This window comes from Protopterus annectens, chromosome 9.part0 (genome assembly GCF_019279795.1).
Source record: "Protopterus annectens isolate FY-2018-M chromosome 9.part0, PAN1.0, whole genome shotgun sequence".
Lineage (NCBI taxonomy): Eukaryota > Metazoa > Chordata > Ceratodontiformes > Protopteridae > Protopterus > Protopterus annectens.
This window is the reverse complement of record NC_056743.1, coordinates 1,149,397,642-1,149,411,362: the sequence shown is the minus strand read 5'-3', so window position 1 is coordinate 1,149,411,362 and position 13,721 is coordinate 1,149,397,642.

Genomic DNA, 13,721 nt, shown 5'->3' with positions numbered 1-13,721 from the left:
GAACTCTCCACGGATGGATCAAATCTTGGAAGACCCCCATGATCTAGTTTCCATTAGTGAGGGTCTGCCGTGATCTTGCTCAGCTTGTCTGCCATGCAGTTTTTCTCTGATGGAATGTAGGATGCCTGTAGAGTGAGGTTGTAATGTGAAGCTATATCCTAAGCTAAAATGGCTAGTTTTCAAAGGGGGTATGACCTGGTTTGCCCTTGCTTGTTGATGTACCATACGACTGTGGTATTGTCTGTAACCACTTGAAGGCAGCCCAGGGACCAAAGATGGTTCCAAGAGTTGGGTGCCTTGATCAGAACAAGCATCTCCTTTATATTTATATGCTTGCATTTGACCTTGGTGTCCCATGCCCCATCCACTTTTATCCCTCCTGCAACTGATTTCCAAGCAAAATCCAAAGCATCTGTGGTGACTGACTGCTTTGTAGGAGGGATAAGGAAGGGGAGACCTGGATTTAAGGATTTCTGTTGTCTCCACCAAAACACTTGTCTTCTGACACACTCCAGTACTGGGATCTGTAAAGATAAAGGTTGTTGATGATGGGGCAAAAATATTTCAGGTACCACTGTATCTCTCTCACATGGAGTCTTCCCAGGAGTGTCATGAAAATCATAGATGCCATGAAACCCCTAGGTGTTTCCTCACAGTGACCAAAGTCTGAGTGGAAAATCTTAGAAATAGATCTAGATAAAGATCTATTTTCTTCTGCTAGGAAAGCTGTTTGAACTGAGGTGTCTAGTTGACAGCCCAGGAAAAACAATCCTGTGTGAGAGAGTCAAGAAAGACATTTGAAGGTTTTCTTGGAATCCCAGCTTGTGCAAAAGATCTCTCACCCAAGAGATGTTTCTGACATTTCAAAAAAAGACTCTGCAAAGATAAGCAAGTCATCTAAATAAGGGAGAACTATGGTTGCCTGGGCCAGAAGGGAATCACCACAATGATCTTGGGAGATTCATTCTGAATCTTCAGAAGTACCCTGAGTATTAGGGGAAAGGGTGGAAAAGGTACCCGGTACACTGCAATGAGCTTTAATTTGAAGCAGACACTTTGTGAATACTCTTGGTGAAGTCGTTAGTCGAAAAGGTAAGGCAGAGAACTGATAATGTGATCTATATACAGAAAGTCTTAAGAAGTGCCTGAAGTCTGGATGAATAGATATGTGATGATAAGCAGCTTTTAAGTTTTGTATTGATAGGAAACATGAAAGAGGAAGAAGAGGTAACAGGTTGCAAAATTACATCATTTTGAATCTGGGCACTATCACACTGAGGTTTGGGAAATCAAAATCTAGAACTAGTCTCCAAGGATTTTTTTTTAGCACTAAGAGCATCCTTGAATAAAACCCCTTTGCCACCTGGGAAGGAGAACTGGCTCTCTCACCCCTTGGGACAGTACATGATAAAGAACTGGAGGAACCAAGAGTCTGATATGCAGGATGAAGAATGACCCCCTGGAAAGGAGGAATTTTCTCCTACTGCCATTTTTAACCCTATTGAATGATTTTCAGAACCCATTTGTCTGACACAATCTGTTGCCCAAGAGAAAATGGAGATTCACACTTTCTGGAAGAGAATAAGGGCCAGGTTGGGAGGGGACTCAAGGTCTCTTGAACAGTTTAAACTACCCTTGGTCTTGGGAGGTCTGAGACTTCCTTTTGGAACCCACTTGCCACCACTTCTTAAATGTCTGTTTACCTGAATTCTGTTGAGACTCTTTATTCTATTTTTTACCAAAATTAGATGAGGAGAAATAAGACCCCTTAGGCAATTTGGAAAAGGAGGGCTGAAAAATCTTAGAGATTCCCTGGATCATCCTGCCCCTTTCATCACACTTTTTGATCACCTCGGCAGTAGAGGGGTCAAACACTAAATCTCTATCAAAGGGAAAATTCAAAATGTCATTTTTCAATCATCTAAGAGGTTCTGAAAATGTAACCAAGTAAATGTCCTTAAAACAGTTGTTGTGTCTTTCGGCTTAGGGGTCGCCACAGCGGAACTCCGGTCTGCTAATGTTTGGTAATGGATTTTTATGTGCCGAGTTACCAGCCCTGATGCACAACCTTCAACGAAGGCATGCCCATTCACGCATTCCTCCACACAAAAGAAGCTCGAGCTGAGAATTGAACGCGACAACGTCTTGCTATGAGGCAACAACACTACCGCAGCACCACTACCGCGGTTTACAGTAACAGTGGCAATAGCCCTGGAAGAAGTATCAACACAATCATACACACACACTTCAAACAATAAGTAGAGCCCTGTGCAATATACTCACTATGTTATTTCAAGCATTTTTCTCACAAAAAGAAACTGTAGATTAAGCATTCCTCATATTTTCACAATATGTCAGAACAAATTTAACATATGAGCCTGGCAATTTAAAATTCTGAAAATGAAAGTATATAGTTTTTCTCCATACCCACCAATGGATTTTCTCATCCTTAGAAAGAGTAGGATTGGAAATAACTAAGTGCCTAACAGCAGTGAGGTCAACTAAGACTATATCTGCAGGGTTAGGTTTGGGAATATTGTATAAACATTTAAAAGACTGAGGAACTTCATACATCCTGTATGCTTTTTATGGACAGCTGGCCGACTATCAAAAAAATTGCAGGTAGCAAACATCCTGTAAAGCAGACAGGACAGGAGGAATGGGTGTAGGTTCTGGAAAATCCTTCTGTAACAACTAGTAGCATTTTCTAAGGGACTGAGAAACCTCAGTGTTCTCCCACTGAAAACACTGTGACACTCTAGCAATAGTTTCCAAGAAAGAGAAATCCCCACAGGAAGAATCAAAAACTGAGCTCTCCTTCAAGTCTGAATCAGAAATCTGACAACCAAACCCTGAATCCATTACTGCATCTTATGTTCAGACTGAGAATCTTGAATATCTTCTGGAAAAGAGGTATCCTCTTTCTTTTACCAAAAACTATCATACAAGAAGAATCAATAGCCTGATTTAAATCATGAGCCAGTCCAGAAACTATTCTTTTCCAATGAAATTTGAGGAGGAGTAGATACATGAATGGTTTCCTGTTTCTTTTTGACAGGAAAAGTGTGACCTAGTGTGGTACTAATGGTGGTAGCAGTTTCCCCAGGGATGGACACAGCATTCTAACAAAACATGAAAACAAGTGTGGCTTCCCTCTGCCACTTTGGGGACTCCACCAGCCACAGAGGACATGGCTAACCCTCAGTCTACAGAGGCTTTAGGTGCTACACCAGAGGGATTTGGGGTAAAAGATAAGTGGTCTGAAGTACAACAAATGGCCACAGCAGAGTCACTCACCTGCAAATGAGGCAAATTGCTGTTCTGCTGAGGTGGCGAAGGCTGTTTTTTTGTGGTTGGAAGAAGGACTGACACTGAGACAGGCAATGTGTTCCATGGTCAAGCCAAAATTAATGCCTTTTTCCTGGGGAAGACAAGCAGCAAATGCCAGCAAAACTCCCAGTCCACAGAAGTTACTTTTTTGACAGAACAAAAACACAATAAAAAGCACTTTCAAAAACTATAGCAGTCCCACAGTGGAAAATTAAACACAATTTCTCCACAGAAAATATGTTATCAGTTAGTTCACACTGCTTTAAAACTGACAAAAATGAGTGTTCCATTTAAAAGTACATTACAGTCTCATTAAACCACAGCACACCTAGCTTTAAAATAACTATCCTGGAGAGGAAAGTAATAAAACAACAGTAAATATAAGAAAATGGAAGTTTTTTTACTCAAAGTGAACTTATACGGCAAGTGAAGGAAAGCACACACCAGCCATCAGTCCTCAAATGCTTCATAGGAGTGTACTCTTCAGTGGTAGTTAAGCTCTGAAGGATTTCACAGCAAACTGGTCTTTTTGTCAGCTCACCTCAAGGTACTTGACAGCTTGAGAGCATGGAAGTTGCCCTGAAGCTTTGGACGGTGGCCAGCTGTGATATCCTTGGCAGGATATAAATCATATATCTAAGGCTACTGCATCAATGGTCAATATAATGAACATCACTAATTATATCTACATGCCAGCCCTTGAGTGCATTTAAGGTAACACCTTTCGTAACAGCGTCTACTCAGACTTCCTCTCTAGTTCTCCATAAGATGAAATACATCATCTCTGTGCCATTATCTCAGGTGGATGAAATGTACTTTATTAAGTTGTTCACTTTTTTCAAACTCTTTTATGAAGTACATTGGTTTGAAACATGTTTGATTTGGCTATTAAAATCCTTGTCAATCAAGTCATGCTTATCCAAATAAGACTATCTGCAACTTTAGGAATTAGTTAGACACAGTAATATTCAAATCATTATTAATCAGGCAAAGGCATTCTACTTCATAGACATAATAAGCAAAACACTAATTGTTGCACTGACCACACCCACTGCCCCTAGGGCATTGGCCACTCATTAACACCTATGTCGTGTGGAATGTTTCTCTAGCAGCCTACACACATCTTGCATTCCAGAGCATTTTCTGAAAAATAAACTTAAAAACCTAAGATAAACAAATGTAAATATTTTGTGAGCAATAAAAGATATTAAAACTGTACAGATCACAATGTTTTCAGTAAGAAGCATTGTTTACAGTGATAATATTGTGATCATAGCCTTTTCCATAAATACTATAATATATTGTTGTGACACCCATGCACTGGCCCAGTAATCAAGGAGCTTCAGTCCTCACCACTGACACCAGTGAAGGGCATCCACATTGGGGGGATAACAAGTACACACACAGTATAGTACAATTTCCTTTAAGAGCACACAGGAACCACAGTCAATCTGGGGCTGGTTTCTCCCTTTCTCTCCAGATCTCCAAGAAGACTCCCCACTGGCACAGCTATAGGGTACAGATCTCAGCATAGTGATCAAGCTAAAACCTCCAGCACCGTTTCTGTCCAACCAGTGCTTTGTGTCCCTGCCCAGGTAGCTCTCACACACACACACACACACACACACACACACACACACACACACACACACGGGGAGTAATAAGAGAGTAAGAACAGAGGGGCATACAGTCCTTTTGAGAAGGTGTAAGAGGTATTCTAACAGTACAAAAAGTAGCTAAATAAAGGAAGTAGAAAGTGCTGAGCTAAAGGACTAGTAAATGAGGATTATGAGTTTGGAAAAAAAGTAGAAAAACCTTTTATAAAACATATTTGTTAGAAGTGTTACCAGTGAAGTGTTCTTTGAGGAAGAGATGCAAAGAAATACTGTAAAGCCAATTACATTTCTTATATTGTTGTGGTATATTGGGACTCAAAGTGGGGGACGTCTATCTGCGTAACAGAGAAATGACTGCTGAATTGGAAAAAATGGAAACTTTGTCTTGTATTTTAATATTTGGATGTTGTTTCATCATCAAAGGGTGCATGTTGACATGAGGGGTAGCCAGGGGAATGGGATACTGGGCAGTCTTAAGAGTGATATTTGCAGAAGGGTATACAAATTGACAAAGGTTTGTCCATGATGGAGTCTGTGGTTAAGTAAATAGAAAATATCAGAAGAGCTCTGTCCTAAAATAACCAGTTCTCTGATATTTCAGCTGTTAAGGAGCACTCCTGAGGATTCCAAGATGGTGGTCGCCTGGTGAACTGCATTTACACTGAGCTCCCTACCTTATTAGTCTTTCCTCAGTCTTTATACCTTTCAAAAGCTTAGGGACGTTCTATGGAATAAAGGAATCGACTACAGCATCATAAAATTAAATCATTCTGGACTTGCAGCTATAAAGAAAGAGTCTAAATCAACTGTATATCCTATATCAGCTTTCTAAGCCTTGTACTTACTGTGTTCCAGAAGGCCTCAATTTACTGCAGCACTCTGAAGACCACATGGCTAGACAGCAAAAATCTTCAAATGACCCTATTACAATGGAAACACAGACAACAAAAGCTAAGTCTTCGATAATCTTCTCTCCAGTAAAGAGAATATCTCAAAAGGCAAAAACCAATAAACAGCATCTGGAACTTAACAAAACACTAGTGACATTACTGTGGGTTCTGGCTTCCACATGGATGAATTAAAACAGGCCCTACAACCCATACATGCAGCCATTCAGAACTTTTCGGAACAACTTTCAAGCATTAGTAAATCTGTCACTCAGATTGCTGAAAGAGTGGGCACTCTTGAACAAAAACACAGACAAATGAATCTCAAATTCAAACCCTTACTGAAGAGCTTGGTGCTAAATCCACAGTTATAACAGAACTCCAAATGAAAATAACAGATCTGGAGGCAAGAAGTCGGAGAAACAATATTCTGATTAGAGGTATCCCTGAGAGCTATGATAATCAAAACTTAATTACTACCGCAAGCAAATATTCGAGTCTCTATTACAAATTGACGGTGAGATACCCGAGATTATCATTGAAAGGGCCCACAGAGCTATCCGGAGAAGGCAAGACACTTCAGACCCCGTCAAGTCTATGTCAAGCTGCTCAACTACCAAGTAACACAAAAATACTAAATGCAGCAAAAACATAAATCCTTGTCTGGAACAAGCACAAAATCACCTTCTCGCAAGATCTACCTGCAAGCATCAAGGAAAACAGACAAAACTGGCTCCGCTTTTGCAGATTTAATTAAAAGAAACATACACTTCCAAATGCGATATCCCTGCAACCTGATATTTTACAGCAATGAAGTGAGATACTCGGTTATCTCTCAAAATGATGCAAAAACAGCCTTTATTAAGGCTTTCAACAAAGTTCCCACCTCCTGAAGCTATATTATAGCTAGCGACTCCCCCTTATAGCTAGTTATCAGAACAGTACAATGCCTCCCATGAACCTGATGGAAATCTCAACAAATCTATCGATTTTAATTTAAGCAAACAAGTAATCCTTCATTTACCTGGGCAAAAGTCTCAAGGTCCTCTCTTGTTTTTGGAGTTAAGCACGCGGTAATGAGGGTACGAATCCTCTCACGGATGTTTCCAAGAGGGTCTCCTTTGGCCGCAACACCTGATACTGCTGCAACATACACGGGGCTCTTTCAACAACCCACGGACCGCGTCGCCCCAGGAAACAAACACTCAACTCACTAGTTCAGCATGTTTGAACGCATCCCTGCAACCCAAAAATCACGCCGACAATCCTCCTGCAACTGTGAAGTGAACAATACGGCGTTATCAGGCAAACGGAAAGCAAGGCTTGCTGACAGGTGCTGAGGGCAGCTATGGACCTCCGCTCTGAAACGCTTCTGCTTCCTTGCGCCTCCAACAATACTGTCAACTTCCGGAAACCGGGTAGAGTTCAGTGAAGCTCCACAGTCTTTCTTCAGAAAGCCCTCATATGTGTTAAAACAGAATCACGATGGTGTCGCTAAGATGCCTAATGCCTCTCCTATGGAGTACAGTGTTACTCTAAGGGTGTTAGTACTGCAGCGCACGTAAAATCTAGATATACGTGCAACACTTATGAAGGCTGCAACTCCTCAGCCATTCAACATGCATTGTGCCTATTGCAATGCGGGCCACGCGCTGGAAAGTGCAAAACACTACAAAATAAAAGTAAACATTGTCATTTGCTACTAAAGCTTTATTCGGAAAGTTGCCCTATTAGATAGAGCAATATTGCTACACTAAATACAGCCATTATTGCTTAAGCTTCCTTCCTATAGCCATACAATAATACTAAATACAACTAAAAATACCAATCACATCCTAAGTCAGTCCCTGATTATTACATTTATTTTAATTATAAGGTGGCTGAGAGTCTGTTAAGAGCCTTGTTCTCAAGGGAATCACTATGATACAAAATGATGCATGTAATACAGGTCAAGATTGTAAGCGGACCCTAGATTGGTGTCTGTGAGAGAGTGCTATACCCAAGAAATGTAAACCAAGCTTTGTAGAGCGTAAGGTTATAGGGTTGTGTCAAGTAACTCTATATAATCTATTCGGCTAGGTACACGTGACATGTACTCTGACAGCAAGGGAGAAGACTGTTTTTTACCAAGCTAATTAATTTACCTACTTGAAGCAATGGATCTCCCTCCTTTTCCCTCTCCGCACGCGGGGATGCTTCGATGTCAACATAAATAGCTGGTGGAGTAAGGGCACTATACATAAACATCTGTCCCAGACAGAGTCTCTTTCTTTTTAGATTACTTAGCTGTGCTAAGTCATAATACTGTTAAGTTAAAAAGTGTTTGTTGCATGCTGTGAGTCACTAAATTCACAGATATATTTGTTAAACGATGGACTCCCGAGGGTATATACCCTTGCGATGGCATGTTGTCATATATACCCGCTACACTACTCTACCTTACCACAGACCATGCCACAAGTTATTTAAACTGCATGTCAAATAATTTACAGTCTTGGAAGCTCAGTGGGTGATGTTGTAAGGAATCTAGGTAGGTTATGTTTTGGAAAAGTTATATTTTGTACATATGTATAGTAAAGTTTAGGTTAATGTTTGTGTGTATATATACTTCTTCATACAAGGAGTATGGGTGGTTAGGCACTGGGGCTAGTCTGAAGAAGTTGTGGGCTACCGTTTGTCTCAACGACAATCTCTTCATAAAGACAGTGTTAAAGATATTTCAATCCTTTTTTCTCTCTTATACCCAAAAATAAATACTCCTAAACAAACCTTATTATATGTAGGTATAACAATAACCTCCCTCTTATCCCACCTTTCAATAATACAAATTAAACCAAGGAATTCAGTAGCTGGCAAATAGACTGCTGGAACGTTAAAGGCTTACAGAATGCTGAGAAAAAAAACCTAATACTACACCTTTTCTTTAAATCTCAGGCCAGTATATGTTTCTTACAGGAGACTCATCTACCCAAAGAATGCTGGGAAAAAACTTCTAAAAAAAAATGGATCAGGACTATAATAGCGGGGGGCGATAGTTCAAACTCTAAGGGAGTAGCAATCCTAATTAAGAGACAATTCCAGGGTACTATCATAGACGGCAAGTCTGATAAATCTGGTAGGTGGTGTTATTTTACATCCATAGTGCCGGATTCTACTAAACCCGTCTTATTTCTGAACGTATATGGTCCATGCACCCAACAACACTTCTTCATTATGGAAATTTATAATATCCTTAGCTCATTCCCTGACCACCTCCTTATTATTGGAGGAGACTGGAATACAGTCATAAATCCCAGTTTAGACCGTACCAGCAATTCCCCCTCATATAATCATCAAGCCTCTACTGCCCTGGAAGAACTAATGGCGGACTTTAATCTCATGGATACTATTGTCTTTGGTACGGACCTATCTAAAAGCAGCATGTACACTTTCTACTCCCACTGCCACAAATCATGGTCACGTTTAGACTTCTTCTTAATTTCTAAATTCTTCTCTAAATTCAAGATTGCACTAAGGTGTGAACCTAGGTTATTATCGGATCACGCAAAAATCTCCCTTATGATTACCTTCACACCCGATACCACCCTCGGGTAAGCTGGTCCTTTAACAACAACTTATTAAAACACAAAGAGGTGGTAGAGAGAATTGATAGGACATTGTCTGAATTATACGCAGGGTTTGGTAGTTCTCAGATAGCGCCGACATACAATGGGCTTGCAAGGCTGAATTAAGAGGGTACCTGATTAGTAAAACCACATTCTTTAAAAGCTTAATAAAAGGAAAGAATCGGATCTTGCTCTAAGGCTAGCTTCCTTGGAAAGAGAATTTAAAACACATCCTGACTCCAAACTAGAGGAATTGATCAATATTACACACAAGGAACTATGTGAGCTACATTTATAGAACTACTCGATACAGGAACAAAATCAAATTGCAACCTACTCTGAATGGGCACAAATCCCATCTAGAACATTGTCTAGAATACTCAAAAACAATAGCGGCTCCAACAATCTCCATCTTACAACATAAAGGGAAATATACAAAACAGACGGAGATTATTAAGCTTTTCTATGACATATATTCTGACATTTATAGCAATAGTAGACACAACAATTTTAGTCTGCAGATGGATACATTTCTTAATTCAATCAGCTTCCCATCTCTCAGCCAGGAGCAAATATCCATTCTATCAGCTCCGTTTAATATGCAAGAGATTCAAAGCGCTATTAATAAACTCAAAATAGGCAAATCCCGGCCCGGATGGCTTCACTACTAACTTTTTCAAGACTTTTAACTCAAAATTGCCCCTATTCTTCTAGAAGTCTTTAACTTCATCATAAAACATGGAATTACTGACATACACTGGAACAATTCAAAAACAATCTTACTACTTAAAAACAATAAAGAAAAAACAGACCCACATAACTACAGACCTATCTCACTTATAAATGTTGATATCAAAATCTTCTCTGCCATCTTAGCCAACAGACTTAAACAGGTACTACCACACCTAATATCACCTGATCAAGCGGGGTTCATGGCCAATAGACATACATGGGACAATACACTAACACTAGATTCTCTTATCCAGTTTACCAAAAAAGAGAAAAACCCGTTATATGCCTTAACCCTAGACGCATCAAAAGCATTCGACAGGGTAAACTGGGAATTCCTCTTCTCCACGTTAGCACATTTTAATATACCCACACCCTTTCTAGATATGATCAGAACTCTTTATTCGAACTCATGCACATATCTTTATATAAATAAAAAAAGATCTAATCTTATCCAGATTACTAATGGCACAAGGCAAGGTTGTCCACTTTCCCCCTTCCTCTTCAATCTATTTATTGAACCTTTTTTCCTATTTCTTACTCAAAATACATTTCATACTATTCCCAAAATCCTAAACACACAAGTAGCAATTTCGGCCTTCGCTGATGATCTAAACCTTTACTTCCAATATCCTAACACAGATCTGCCAAAAATATTAAAAGCAATTTCCTCCTTCTCTAAGGCCTCTGGGTATCAAGTCAATGATAAAAAATCACACATTCTCCCAATAAATCCTGAAGCGCATAAACCTTTCTTTTCCCTGAATCTCCCTTTCACATCACATACAGTCTCAAGTACCTTGGCCAACTTTGAACACAACCAAGCCTCTATGCTTCAAAACAATTTGCTAAAATCATGGTCTATCATCTGTCAAGACCTACAAAGGTGGAAGTTATTAAACCTATCATTTCTCTCAAAAGTAGCTATTGTGAAAATGAATATTCTCCCTAGACTCCTATACCAATTTAGTGCGACAAATATAATTATATCCAACAACCTTTTTCACAGTTTGAAAAAACACTGATCAAATTTCTCTGGTTCCCTAAGAATGTCAGGATTTCCTCTTCCAAGCTAAGTCTCCCCAAGGAGAAAGGTGGGGTGGGCCTTCCAAACCTCCAGCTGTATTATCTGATTATTAGCTCTAATAAACTGTGGTCCATTGTAAACATGAACAACAAAACCCAAACCCATAACCCAGCGTGGTTAAAGATATGGCACAAACATATCCTATCTAACAAAATGAATCCTAAGGCCATTCCCTTCTTATCATCCACCTCTCTGAATAGCTTAAAACTATTCTCTTTACTGAAATATCAAATAAAACTCTTTTAAAAGCTGATTAAGGACATTAATCTTCAATCTATTTTACCCTTTCTTCAACCAATACACCTCAACCCAAATCTTAAAATTAACAATAAGATGATAGATCTTGCTGACTTCCCCCACATCAAAGACCTTAAAGTTTGGGATATTCTTAAACATAAATCCCTGTCGCTGTCGAACTCCGATTAACACTCAAGGTTAACAACAAGTATTCAGTAATACTACGCCAACTCAGGGAACTTATTTCTTCACAAATCAATAATTCAGCCCCAGACATACAGCTAATGGATAAACTAAATCTAATTATCAATACACTGGCTAGTAATAATAAAACAGTTTCTTCGTCCTACAAACTATTACACCCACTACTCTACAAAGGAAACTGCTTATTCTCCAAATATTGGGACAATCAAAACCACCCTATTACAGGGGACCAAAAAATGCTAGCCATAAAAACTAGCATTGAACTATCTCCCTTCAAGAAATTTCTCTACACTCAACTGATGTTGAATAACAATGCTTACCTTACCCCTACAAGAATCCACAAATTCAACTCTAATAGCTCTCCGTTATGTACATGCTGCTCAGGTACGAAAGCTGACCTTCTACATATTATGTGGCACTGCAATAACTCCCACAAACTTTGGTGCTCTCTCAAAGTGCGTCTCAAAAAAATGGGTTACTATAGCTCCACCCTCTCATGGGAAACGGCTATTCTAAATATTCCCCCCCATGGTCTGCCTAAATTGCATATCCATATCCTAATAACGCTGTGTTTCCTCATAAAACTCTATATTACCCATAATTGGCTGGATCGCACCAAATTGTGTTGGAGGGGATTTAAAGCTATGGCCACCAAATATATCTCGGCACAGAAGTTCATCATAAACGGACCCAAGAAAAGAGCCTACTTCAGTAAACTTTGGAAAAGCCTGTTTGAAGTAATCTTATGTGACTAAGATACTGTTATCCTACAAACTTCCCTTTGTCCTTTCTCTTTTTTTTTCTTTTCTTTTCCCTTTTTCTTTTTTCGTACCTTCCTACTCTCCCCATATACCATATCCCGTGTTTTGAGGGGTCTATCTCTCCTACTACAAGCCATAAGTAGGGCTGCTATTATCTAACCGTATAAATAGTGACACTGTTGCCTCCTTCTCTGTTCAGTACTGGTAGCTTTGTAAATATTGTTCAGTTTGGGTTAAGTTGTTAGTTTGTGTGCCATGTATACTGCAAGAGATTGTACTCCTTCTAAGTTTATTACAAACATGCCTTTTTGGCCCTTTTTTGTACTAATATTGCTGTAAACCATTATGTGTGTTTTTTGGTGTAACGCTCATTGCTTGTATCATCATAGTATGCATGGTTTCATTACAAAAATAAAAAATTATTTTTTTAAAAAAAAAAAAAAAAAAAGGAGCACTCCTAAGCCAAATGAATCTCATTTATTTTTTTCAGAAATTGAGTTATTTGCACAGTGAAGGAAAACATTAACAAAATGGCTTCTCTAAAAGGTATTAAGTAGTAAGAATATATCAGACACAGAAATCTGTTGTTACATCTATTGGACATTGAAAGGGAAGTGCAAGATGGAGAGGAAGCCCCTTTTTTGATCAGTGGAGAGTTAACAATCACATTGAGAGAGAAAAAATACATATCAGGACACCTACAAGGGAAGCAGATGGAGACTGTCAGAGCAGACAAGAAAAGAAACCGAATACAGCTATCAGAGAAGTGAAACGAAGTGGGCTGAAACAGCTGCAGAGGTAAAAACAGAAAACCTTCTCTCTGAAAAAACATAAGGTCCATTAGTTTTACAGGAAACAATAAATTCATCTAATTAATGCACTGTTTAGCTGGGAAAAGGCTGTCCACACAGAAGGATTAATGAAATATATGTTGTGATATATATTAAAATACACATGCACAAATACAGAAGAACTTGCATACACACACACACACTCACACACACACACACACACACACACACACACACACACACACACACACACACACACACACACACACACACACACACACACACACACGCACACGCACACAGATATAGGGCTGGATTAATAATTCAGTGCATTAAAGTCATACAGAGCTAAGGCAATGTAGATTGACAGGACAACATTGTTAAACAGGAATAAACAAAGAAATAGGGGCAAATAGTATGATCTGACAGAGAGTTGTACTTCAAAGAGGCATGCAAGTCAAATATGAAACTCCA